The following is a 13062-nucleotide window of genomic DNA, read 5'->3' on the forward strand; positions in this document are numbered from 1 at the left end:
GTTTTTAAACTACTTAATAAAAGTACAATTCCTGAGAAAAAACTATTCAATTACAGTAACGAAAGTATTTGTAATTCGTTACTTTACACCACAGCATGTGGGCAGGAATGAAACACCCCTTTCTGCTGATTGGTCAACCAAAGATCAAACCTTGCCATAATCAGTTGCTCAGTTCTGCGCAACAGAATAATAGCCATCTGCTGCTACAGTTGTATGGATCATTAAAGTGTTTATTGCAAATACATATAATAAATCAATATTAATATCTTGATAAATTATTAAAGTAGTAGTAAATTTAATATTTTTAAATACTAATACAAAAAGAAAAGAATACATTGACTTGTGTATATTATAGGTCTACACTTTTTGTCCTAAAGTTCACGCAAGAACTGTCATTCAGACTGTCTGACAACCAGAGCACTACAGAGAGTTTAAAATACATAATCTTGGGAGGTTTATCCTGTAGAGCTTGTGTTTTATCAAAACGGTTAGTGAACATCCACATGCCACATGCCACTGTTGGGAGTGGTGTTTAGATGTTAGGTGTTGCGTGCTTTCCTCTCAATAACAAAATAAACAACACAAAAAATGACGTTGTGAAAATGGCAGTTAATAAATCATCTGATCATTGTGAAGTGGATATGTTTGCATGAGCTCCGCAATTCGGCACTCCGTCACGTCATGTTTATTTATATAACACTTTATACAACAGATTGCTTTAAAGCAAGCAGCTTTACAGTATAAACATGAACAAAAAAGTCATAATTACAACTTCAGTTTCTACTATAAAGCAGCTCTCCAGTGTTTTCAGGTTAGGTATGTATGCCTGACCTCAACAGACTAAACAGAAGAAAAATAACTCTTGTTATTCATTTTGGCCTAATTTTGTTCGAAATGATGTTAGACATTTTGTTTGAAGTACAGTGGGTAAAATAAGTATTGAACACGTCACCCTTTTTCTGAGTAAATATAATTCTGAAGGTGCTATTGACATGACATTTTCACCAGATGTTGATAACAACCCATGCAAAGAAATCAAACCATAGATGTCCATAAATTAAGCTATGTGTAATAATTTTAAACACAGGGAAAAAGTATTGGACACATGAAGAAAGGGAGGTGCATGAAGAAAGGGAGGTGCAAGAATGCATGGAAAGCCAAGACAATCAGTAATTAGGAAGCAATCCTCGCCCTTGTCAATGCAAATTAATATCAGCTGGTTCGGTCCCAACTGATGGCCTATAAAAAGGTGTCTCATTATCAAGGCGTCACACAATAAACATCTCATGATGGGTAAAAGCAAAGAGCTCTCTCAAGACCTTATTGTTGCAAAACATACTGATGGCATTGGTTACAGAATGATTTCAAAACTTCATAATATTCAGGTGAGCACTGTTGGGGCCATAATCCGTAAGTGGAAAGAACATAATTTCACCATAAACCGTCCATAACCAGGTGCTCCTCGCAAGATTTCTGACAGAGGAGTAAAAATAATTATCAGAAGAGTTGTCCAAGAGCCAAGGATCACTTCAGAAAGACCTGGAATTAGCAGGTACAATTGTTTCAAAGAAAACAATAAGTAATGCACTCAACCGCCATGGCCTGTATTCATACTCACCATGCAAGACTCCATTGCTGAAGAACAAGCATGTTGAAGCTTGTTTAAAGTTTGCTGCACAACATTTGGACAAGCCTGTGAAATACTGGGAGAATCTAGTCTGGTCAGATGAGACCAAAATTGAACTCTTTGGATGCCATACTACACACCTTATTGGAGGAGAAATGGCACTGCACATCACCCCAAAAACACCAAACCAACAGTGTAATTTGGAGGTGGGAACATTATGGTGTGGGGCTGTTTTTCAGCATGCGGTACTGGCAAACTTCATATAATTGTAGGAAGGATGAATGGAAAAATGCACAGAGACATTCTTGATACAAATCTGCTGCCATCTACCAGGATGATGAAGATGAAACAAAGGTGGACATTTCAGCAAGACAATGATCCCAAACACACAGCCAAGGAAACTCTCAATTGGTTTCAGAGAAAGAAAATAAAGCTGCCAGAATGGCCCAGCCAATCACCTGACTTGAATCCAATTGAAAATCTATGGAAAGAACTAAAGATCAGAGTTCATAGAAGAGACCCACGGAACCTTTAAGATTTGAAGACTGTTTGTTCGGAAGAATGGGCCAAAATCACATTTAAATAAGTATTAAATAAATTTCATTAAGCATGTTCAAAACGTTTTCCCTGTGTCATTTAACATTATTACACATAACTTCATTTATGAAAATCTGTGTGGATTGCATAGGTTGTTACCAACATCTGGTGAAAATTTCATGTCAATAGCACCTTTAGAAATATATTTACTGAGAAAAATAGCGACGTGTTCAATACTTATTTTACCCGCTGTACAGTGCATTCGGAAAATATTCATAGCACTTTACTTTTTCCACATTTTGTTATGTTACAGCCTTATTCCAATATGGATTAAATTCATAAATTATTTCTTCAATTCTACAAACAATACCCCATAATGACAACATGAAAGAAGTTTCAAATCTTTGCAAATTTATAAAAAACAAAAATCACATGAAAGTATTCACAGCCTTTGCTCGATACTTTGTTGAAGCACCTTTGGCACCAATTACAGCCTCAAGTCTTTTTTAGTATGATGCTACAAGCTTGGCACACCTATTTTTGGGCAGTTTCTCCCATTATTCTTTGCAAGACCTCTCAAGCTCCATCACGTTGGATGGGGAGTGTCGGTGCACAGCCATTTTCAGATCTCTCCAGAGATGTTCAATCGGGTTCAAGTCTGGGCTCTGGCTGGGCCACTCAAGGACATTCACATTGTCCTGTAGCAACTCCTTTGTTATCTTCGCTGTGTGCTTAGGGTTGTTGTCCTGTTGGAAGAGAAAGCTTCACCCCAGTCTGAGGTCAAGAGCGCTCTGGAGCAGGTTTTCATCAAGGATGTCTCTGTATATTACTGCATTCATATTTCTCTCGATCCTTGCTTACTAGTCTCCCAGTTCCAGCCGCTGAAAAACATTCCAACAGATGCTGCCACCACCATGCTATACTGTAGGGATGGTATTGGCCAGGTGATGAGCAGTGCCTGGTTTCCTCCAGACATGATGCTTGCCATTCAGGCCAAAGAGTTCAATATTTGTTTTATCAGACCAGATAATTTTGTTTCTCATTATCTCATAGACCTTTAGGTGCCTTTTGGAAAACTCCAGGTGGCCTTTTACTGAGGAGTGACCATCGTTTTTTGGTCACCTCCCTGACTAAGGTCCTTCTCCCCCGATCGCTCAGTTTGGCCGGGCGGCCAGCTCTAGGAAGAGTCCTGGGGCCTCATTTATAAACTTTGCGTACGCACAAAAGAAGGCGTACGCTGCTCTCAACGCAATAATTGGTATTTATAAAAAGCAAACTTGACGGGAAAATGTGCGGTCCTTCACGCAAGCTCTGACCCAGGCGTACGCACAAAAACGGGTTAAATGAGAAATGGCGACACCATCGGCAGATGGAAGAAACACGTGAAAGTGTGTGAAACTGTAGACCGTTGTGTAAAAGAAATGGCAATGGCCTCTCATAAATAACTTGAAGACTTCACAAAGCAAGTATTACAATTAAAAGCCTACACGAACACCCGTTTGATCGATCTGCAGTGTAAAACAAACAAAATCAAACGAAAATTTGAAATATGAAAAAAAAGTGAAATATGTTCTGCAACAATATTGGCATGTTATGCAATTCATCCTCATAAATAATATGGTAAACAGAACGAAATAATGTACAAAACTGATATTCTCATCAATGTGTCCGTCTGGCGGAGCAGATATAGATGCAATTAGATAGATAGATAATTAGGGAGATATATAGATAAATAGATAGATAGATTTATTAATTGTCCACTGGGGAAAGTTGTTTTCATTGTAAAAATGTCTTCATCAGCTACGGAATCATGGTATTCATGCAAATGCCTTTAGTTTGTTTTATTTTCGATAAAATAACGTATGACGTATGTCTCAACCATTCAGAAAGCTGCAAGAAATTACATTTGCACTGAACTATTTCCCATTTCCACGTAGATAATAGGGATAGGGATTAATAGGGATTCCCCAATAATTGCCGCCAGTCTCTCATTAAGAGGGGTCAGCTCCGGTGTCCCCTTTCCCCCACCTGTGGCAGACACACTCTGGCGAGGGAGCGCTAGACTTTTTTGCCTCGACTTTGATGTCCGACCATTTCTTTTTTTTTTCGGCCACGGTCCGAGGTTGTGAGGCTACAGCATTTACGGCGTCTGCAACCTTTTGCACCTCAAGTGCCTTTTTGGCATTAGTAATGCCCACACTGTGCCCTCCAAAAAATATTTTTCTCCTCTTTTCCACCTCGCCAACGATAATTTCTACTTCACATTGAGTGAAGTTACGTTTTTTTTATTTCCTCTCTGTATTTGCCATGATTTCGCAATCGATGAATATTAACTTGTGGGCGTTTCACGGACTATTTATGGGCAACTATGGGCGTGACATGAAGCCGCAAAAGCTGCGCTACATTTAGAATTGATTGTGATTTATTAAGGGAAAACTGCGTAGGATGTGCGTGCGCACAGTTTTATAAATCCGAATATTTCTGTGCGTACGCACGTCCTATGTTTCATCCGTATGCCACTTCTGACGCAAATCCTACGCAAAGTTTTATAAATGAGGCCCCTGGTGGTTCCAATCTTCTTTGATTTATGAATAATGGAGACCACTGTGCTCATTGAGACCTTCAATGCCGCAGACATTTTCTGTACCCTTCCCCAGATCTGTGCCTCGATACAATCCTGTCTCGGAGGTCTACAGACAATTCCTTGGACTTCATGGCTTGGTTTGTGCTCTGAAATGCACTGTTAACTGTGGAACCTTATATAGACAGGTGTGTGACTTTCCAATCATGTCCAATCAACTGAATATACCACAGTTAGACTCCAATCAAGTTGTAGAAACATCTCAAGGATGGTCAGTGGAAACGAGATGCACTTGAGCTCCATTTTGAGTATCATGGCAAAGGCTGTGAATACTTATGTACGTGTGATTTTTTTTCGTTGTTATTTGTAATACATTTGCAAAGATTTCAAACAAACTTCTTTCACTTTGTCATTATAGGGCAGTTTTTGTAGAATTGAAGAAAAAAATTATGAATTTAATCCATTTTGGAATAAGGCTGTAACATAACAAAATATGTTACTTTTTTTCTTATCAGTGCCAAAGAGACTCAAATAACTCTGTTGTTTCTTTATCATTCAGGCAAGTGTTATACATCATTATAATCTGTTAAGTTTCTATTTTTTTGTGTAGTCACATTAAAAACAAAATGTTTTGCTTTTTGCTGAATAAAGAAAACAAACATGATGCGCGATCTGCAGCCTCCCTCTCAAAGACATTCATTCAGATAGTCTTCAGAAAAGGAACTCTCGCTTAGTGAATCTCACAAACATGAGACATATGTCTAAAGAAACGTTGAAAAGTCAGGTTTTAAACAATGTAAAACAAAATCGAAAAACAAATATTCTGTGTTTATGTAATCTGTTCGAAAAGCGATACATGTCAGTCACCCACAAGCTACTTCATTATCCGGTAATGCGACCACGCCCACACAGAGCGCACTCTTTCAGAATCAAATACTGACGATCCGGAGTCGACGCCCACACATCAACTCATACAAACACATCAAGTGAAGCGCTGTAACGTTACTTCAGCTACATCATTTTTTGAGACGCGTTTGAGCAATAATCCTGGATTTATTTTCCTCATGCAAAGCTGTTCATTTCTGAAAGCAAAGGACTCCGCCGCTGATTGTAAAGTCAGTTTATTCTGTTAGCATCTGTGAATATTAAATGCAAAAAGATCATTTAAAAATTAATCCTGTTGCAACATTAAATATCATACACGCAAGACTGTTGTTTAGACAAGATTTATTTGGCTTGTTTTGGACAGATTATAACGTGTCTATTGTAAAAGAGCCTAGTGTCACATCAATGAAGCTTTTATTCGCAAATGTCTGCTCAGATGCTATAAATATAGTACCAGTCAAACGTATTTTGCTTCATATTGATGTTTAAATATTATAACCTAATGTTATTTTTTTTATTTAATATCAAAGTTTGTCAGAAATGATTCTGGAGTTTTGTTTTGTAGAAAGTGATTTTTTTTTGTTTTGTTTTGTAGAAAGAGAATTGCTTTCTTTAAAGTGAATTTCGTTTTGTATAAAATGTATCTTAATTTAAATTATTAATTATTAATTTTTTTTTTAGCATGAGACTACTTTTAAAAACATAAAAATAGTACAAAAAATGTAGAAAAAAATGCTGCTCTTAGTCATTTTTGTCTTGTTTCTAGTCTAAATATTTAAACATTCTTAAATCAAGATGCATTTACTAGATAAGTACAATTTTCAACTAAATAAGAAGAGCTTTTTTTAAGTGCAGTCAAATATTTTGATAATTTAAAATATAATAGACCTTTGATAACTACATTCTAAATAAATGATTCTGGAGTTTTGTTTTGTAGAAAGTATTTTTTTTTGTTTTGTAGAAAGTGAATTGCTTTCTTTAAAGTGAATTTCGTTTTGTATAAATTGTATCTTAATTTTAACTTTTTTTTTTTTTTTAGCATGAGACTACTTTCAAAAACAACAAATAGTACAAAAAATGTTTTTTAAAAATGCTCTTAATTTCTGTCTTGTTTCTAGTCTAAATATTTAAACATTCTTAAATCAAGATGCATTTACTAGATACAAGATGCATTTACTAGAATATAATGTCCTTTTCCCTGCTGCTCTCAGTCACATAAGTACCTGAAGCTCATTCATTATGCAGCTCATTATGCAGGCTCTCATCATTATTCATTAGATATCACGCCTCCTCGCATACAGGCTTTGTGAAGAAAAACTGTCTTACAAATTTTAAATCAGTGTATTGTTTTATGTGAATGAGTAGGCTCAAAGATTCTCACATCAGTTTGAAGCAAAAACTCAATGCAAATACACTCATTATTCAAAAGTATTGTGAACATATATCTATAGTGTGTTTTAAGGCCTTAATTTTGAAACAATTTTTTTTGTTTTTTCAAAAATCATGCATAAACATTTTTCTCTCAAAAATACAAGCATGTACATACATGTTGCTCAGATATTATGGTAGCCCAGTTTGTGCTGAATACAGTGCAATTACACTTTTGCCATTAATATGTTTATAAGCAACTGAAAAAAACACAAATGTCAGAGCAAGTCAAAACTTCTAAAGGGCCCCAAAACAGCTCAGACTCCTAGGGGTTAAAGGCACAGTATGTAAGTTTCGTCGCTAGAGGTCGCTTATTCAAAACAAAGGCCTAGGCTTGATGATGCCATGAATGAGCATGGAATCATGGGAGTTGTAGTCTTGACTCTTCACCTCCACAGCCGATGGAAAGGAATCCGATGGACTCGGGCAGAAATCAGAAACAGAAATGTTCATGAATGAGCGAATGTATTAAAAGTTTTATTAACGTTACCGTGGTATGAAGCAGAATGCGCCGAGAGCCCTTGGGAACAAATGTTAATGAGAGAGACCCGCAAGAAACAACGGTCTCTGAACTTTTATTATGCTTATGCTGCAGTCTGCCATTTCCGCTCTTTCCATTGCATATGTGGGGAAACGCAGTGCTGTTTTACATGATTAAAACAATAATACTAAAAACATTTGAATTTGTTGAAAGTTATGCTATAACATTACTCTGTGCGTTCATTCTGTGGATGGTATGAGAGACTTGTTGCACTTTGCAGTAATCTAGATCGATATTAGAATATCATTTTATTAAAAACAGGATGACTGTTGCTAAATTACATGCAATTAATTTTAAAATATATTGTGTGATAGAAAAGCTCTCTCTGATTATGCTATGTTAGCCAATTGACCTATAGGTAAGCCCCTCCCATCGAACGCAGATGAGCCAATGGCAGTTGAGTATCAGTCGCGCTGGGACCGGAACTCGGACATCTTTAGGTTTCAGTGCCATTGAGAAACATTGGAAAATCTGAAGCTCTCGTCGTTTTGATGGTGTTTTAAGCTACAAAAAAAAGTAAACGTCGTGCCTGAGGTACTGTAACACTGATGCCAGGGATCCTGAGAGGATTTTCTGGTTGTCATACTCTCATTAAGTTACTATTAAAGTTAGTAATTCCCTGCTAACGTACAAACCGACTAACTATAACTAACTGTTCTCATGCAACGGTGTAGGTCAGAAACACGAAGGTCTACATTTCAGTGCATCTCTCCATATTAAACTGATTAAATGTGAATTTATGTAATCTTACCCTGCGGTACATGAACAGTGTTGATCCTGGATGTTAACGTTATCATCTGCGATCGTAACAAGAGGCGTCTCCAGTTTGCATTGAGATCTGTAAACCATTGCTTCCAAAGTAATCTCTCACCATATTTATTTTATTCTCATTTTATTTATGTGAGTTTAGATATGTTTAAAGGTCTGCATTATCTGTCTTATAAGGACGACTCCTATTTTGATGGGTTTTAGTGAAAGGGAAAGCTCGCACACAGTTTATCGGAGTTGTTTTGCAGATACAAAGTTCACCAGTTATTAACTGCACCCCCGAAAAGGCATAAGGTCTGTGTATATGTTTGTTTACTGTGAGTGTTTTTGTGTAATTTGCTGTGTATGTTAATGGTAATGCCACGGAGAGAGGGCTAGAGAGAGAGAGTTTGTGAATGAGACGTTAATGGCCACTTATGCTTTGTTTGTTTGTTCAGCTCTTATGAGTGAAAAACGATGTAATAAACTTGATAAACCATCAGTAAAGTTTGGTCATCATTCGGACGGGGTATACGCTACATTTTGTGTCCAAAAACATCTTGGGATAAGGTTTTCACACTGACAGCTGTACATTGTAAGATATAGCAACTCCGTTTGTTTGTCCGAGTTAGCAACAGTAACTAAGGGGGGCGGGGCTTACCGATAGGTCAATTGACAAAATAGTGTTGTCTCTGAGGCATGGTAAAAATGTTACTCGCTGTGAATCAAGAAAACAAGTGATTCAAACAATAAAACAAACCTTGTTGAGCTGTAAAACAATGATGTTTTCTGTTGATAAATATATATATATTTTTTTTATAACAGTTGCTTACCTGTCTAATAAAATACATACTATATTAAAGCTTCTTTTATTTAAAGCTTCTTTCTTTATAAGGAAATCAAGGGTAGTGTGGATATGACGTCATTGACAGGCAACACAAGATTTCTCTGGATTTAAACATTGTTGGAAACGTTTGGGATAATGCAAGTACACAGGCCAATAAAATATATAACATTGTTCTAGTGGTTTTTGGATATTTGAATCTAAATATCTTACATATTGTGCCTTTAACAAATGGAACTGTAATAGCTGGATCTTTTTTTCACGGATGTAACATAACCAAGCAAAGACGAATGGCATGAAAATTACATTTTCCAACAGCTCAAATTATAAATCATTATTAGTATAAGCTATTAGTATAAGCTCCGGTTAATTAAGTGCACCATCCAGGTATTTAAAAAGCATTATTCTCAGTATTTACTTTTGGAAACTTTTAGTGTGAACACTACTCACACTATACTATTTAAAGGGGTGGTAAAACATATTCTTTCGAAGGCTTGATTGTGTTTGTCGGGTGCACTGTAACGTGTTCATGTTTCGTTTTAAAAAAATTGCATTATTTTTCATATATTTTACCTTTATTCTACACTGCTCTGTCCCTCCTTGTAAAAATGGTCTGATGGTTTCCGGGTTCTATGAAGCCGGTCCCTCAAACATACGCAATGGGCTCAGATTGGTTAGCTGGCCCAGTGTGTTGTGATTCGCTAACCGCCTAGTGCACGTTTGTAGGAAACGTCACGCCCCTTACCTTTATCGGTAGACTGTGCTTTGGGTAGTATTAGAAACAATGGCGTCAATAAAACCATACCAATTTGAGCCCGAATCGGATCCAAACAATTTTAGTGAAGACAATCGAGCAGAACCTGTTCAACCTGTTAAGTCCTCAAGAGTAAAGATGCAGATCTATAGGTATCGCTACTGAATGGCACTGTTACTTTTGTATTTTTAGAATGATTATAGCCAAATATCTGTCGCAAGAACTATTAACCCAAAACGAACACTAAACATTGGCTTTACTATAATAGCCAAATCAAACATAGAACCATGTTTAGCATGCCTGTAGATAAACAAGCATGTAGATAAACAATACATAAAAGCTCTAATCAAAGAATAATTTACACTAATTCCAAGTTCGCTGTTGAGATTTTAAAGCTTGTAACATTAGGTGTTTGTCGGATAACGTTAATATTTAACAAACTGGTTTGCAGAGTGAACTGTCACCTTATCGTGGTGGAGACGTTTGAGTACCCGAATGATCCTGGGAGCTATGTTGTCTGGGGCTATATGCCCCTGGTAGGGTCTCCCAAGGCAAACAGGTCCTTGGTGACGGGCCAGACTAAGAACAGTTCACAAACCCTTATGCTCACAATGACATCAAGGACCGTGACGTCGCCCGGCATGGCGCAGCCGGGGCCCCACCCTGGAGCCAGGCCCGGGGTTGGGGCTCGTATGCGAGCGCCTGGTGGCCGGGCCTCCCCCCATGGGGTCCGGCCGGGCTCAGCCCGAAGGAGTGACGTGGGGCCGCCCTCCTGTGGGCTCACCCCCTGCAGGAGGGAGCGTAAGGGGCTGGTGCATAGCGAATCGGGCGGCAGTCGAGGTCGAGGCCCCCGACGACCCGATCTCTGGACACGGAATCTGGCTTTAGGGACGTGGAATGTCACCTCGTTGGCGGGGAAGGAGCCTGAGCTTGTGCGGGAGGTCGAGAGGTACCGACTAGAGATAGTCGGGCTCACCTCCACGCACAGCTTGGGCTCTGGAACCACACTTCTCGAGAGAGGCTGGACTCTCTACCACTCTGGAGTTGCCCATGGTGAGAGGCGGAGGGCTGGAGTGGGTTTGCTTATAGCCCCCCAGCTCAGCCGCCATGTGTTGGAGTTCACCCCGGTGAACGAGAGGGTCGCTTCCCTGCGCCTTCGAGTCGGGGACAGGGCTCTCACTGTCATTTGTGCCTACGGCCCAAATGGCAGTGCGGAGTACCCGGCCCTCTTGGAGTCTCTGGGAGGGGTGCTGGAAAGTGCTCCGACTGGAGACTCCGTCGTTCTACTGGGGGACTTCAACGCCCACGTGGGCAGTGACAGTGACACCTGGAGGGGCGTGATTGGGAGGAACAGCCCCCCTGATCTGAACCCGAGCGGTGTTCTGTTATTGGACTTCTGTGCTAGCCACAGCTTGTCCATAACAAACACCATGTTCAAGCATAAGGGTGTCCATCAGTGCACGTGGCACCAGGACACCCTAGGCCGGAGGTCGATGATCGACTTTGTGGTCGTGTCATCAGACCTTCGGCCGTATGTCTTGGACACTCGGGTGAAGAGAGGGACGGAGCTGTCAACTGATCACCACCTGGTGGTGAGTTGGATCCGATGGCGGGGGAGGAAGCTGGACAGACCCGGCAGACCCAAACGTACTGTGAGGGTCTGTTGGGAACATTTGGCCGAGCCCCCTGTCAGAGAGATCTTCAACTCCCACCTCCGGCGAAGCTTCGACCAGATCCCGAAGGAGTCTGGAGATATTGAGTCCGAGTGGACCATGTTCTCCACCTCCATTGTCGCTTCGGCTGCTCGGAGCTGTGGCCGTAAGGTCTCCGGTGCCTGTCGAGGCGGCAATCCCCGAACCCGGTGGTGGACACCGGAAGTAAGGGATGCCGTCAAGCTGAAGAAGGAGTCCTATCAGGCCTGGATGGCTTGTGGGACTCCGGAGGCAGCTGACCGGTACCGGCAGGCCAAGCAGAATGCAGCTGGAGGAAGTGGCTAGGGAGAGGGAAGTCTGGGCGTCTCTGCTTAGACTGTTGCCCCCGCGACCCGGCCCCGGATAAGCGGAAGATGATGGATGGATGGATGGGGTTTGCAGAGCCAAACAGCGTTGTCATTTGTTTACTTCCTTGCTACAATGTACAATAAACTATTACAGGAAAAAAAAAAAAATCATACAGGTTGTGGCCCATAAACAGCTTCTGTTTTTAAATCCATCTTTCAGGACAAGCCGTTGTACGAATCCTGCATTGAACTCCCGAAGATTGTGGAAGCTTTCCTCCGTGAAATGTGCAGCGGGAGCCGCTCGCACACGTTGTGCATTCACACTGGCAGCGTTTGTCTCTCGCGCAGCTGAACCGCGGCTCGTGTATTGCAAATACAGACGAATATTGTCCATTGTGTCACATTTTCCGGTCTTCTCCTCTGACCCCTGTCTGTCTCATGCTTTGATTTATGATGGGCAGCATATCTCTGCTGCAAATGCGACCTGTTCTCCTCTGTCTCATACACACATGCATATAACATGTTGTATGTTAAACGCACCGCAATGCACCCCAGTCCCTAGGAAGGCTGAACAAAATGGACCTGCAATCCGGATGAAAGAAACAGCGCTTCGTCGGCATTGCGGCAATAACACTCCAGCCTACTAACTATACCACAACAATACAAAATGCCCCCCCCCCCCCCCTTATTTAATATTCTCGTAGGAGGGGTTTATGTAAATATTGGGGCTGGTGATGTCAGCAGCCCAGGAGGAATGTCTGTAGTCCCTACCGGCCATTTGCTGTAGTCCTTAGAAATTGATTTCTTTAAAAGCAAATATCTCCCTTTGCTTTAAACATTGTAACTTTGCAGATGTTGTTCATGCTCAAACAGCAACATTACACACTAACTAAAGTTAGAAAAGTAAAATCGTGTTTTAGCACCGATTTAAATGACACATATCCCAATTTTTTGTACTTGAGACCGTTTTGAAAAACGATTTGTTTGTACTTGCTCAGTTCCATGAACCTTTATGTACTTGCTCAATAATACATTTTTGTTCATTAAAAATACTGCGACTTTAAATATGGATATACTGTAACAGCAGTCCTCAAGAAACAGTAAAAAATATTTTTGTAA

The 13062-nt window shown here is 40.1% G+C and overlaps 2 protein-coding genes across 2 annotated transcripts in view; one reads left to right on the forward strand and one right to left on the reverse strand.

The window, feature by feature from the left end:
- LOC307140671 (uncharacterized protein) overlaps positions 1-13062 on the forward strand; it is a gene marked incomplete at its 3' end in the record, with an annotated part of 129602 nt that overhangs the window by 25666 nt on the left and 90874 nt on the right. The window lies entirely within an intron of this gene.
- Positions 1-13062, reverse strand: part of stk11ip (serine/threonine kinase 11 interacting protein) — a 66274-nt gene that overhangs the window by 7129 nt on the left and 46083 nt on the right. The gene's annotated exons all lie outside the window — the stretch shown is intronic.

This window comes from Gobio gobio (assembly GCF_949357685.1).
Source record: "Gobio gobio genome assembly, chromosome: 17".
NCBI classification, from domain to species: Eukaryota; Metazoa; Chordata; class Actinopteri; order Cypriniformes; family Gobionidae; genus Gobio; species Gobio gobio.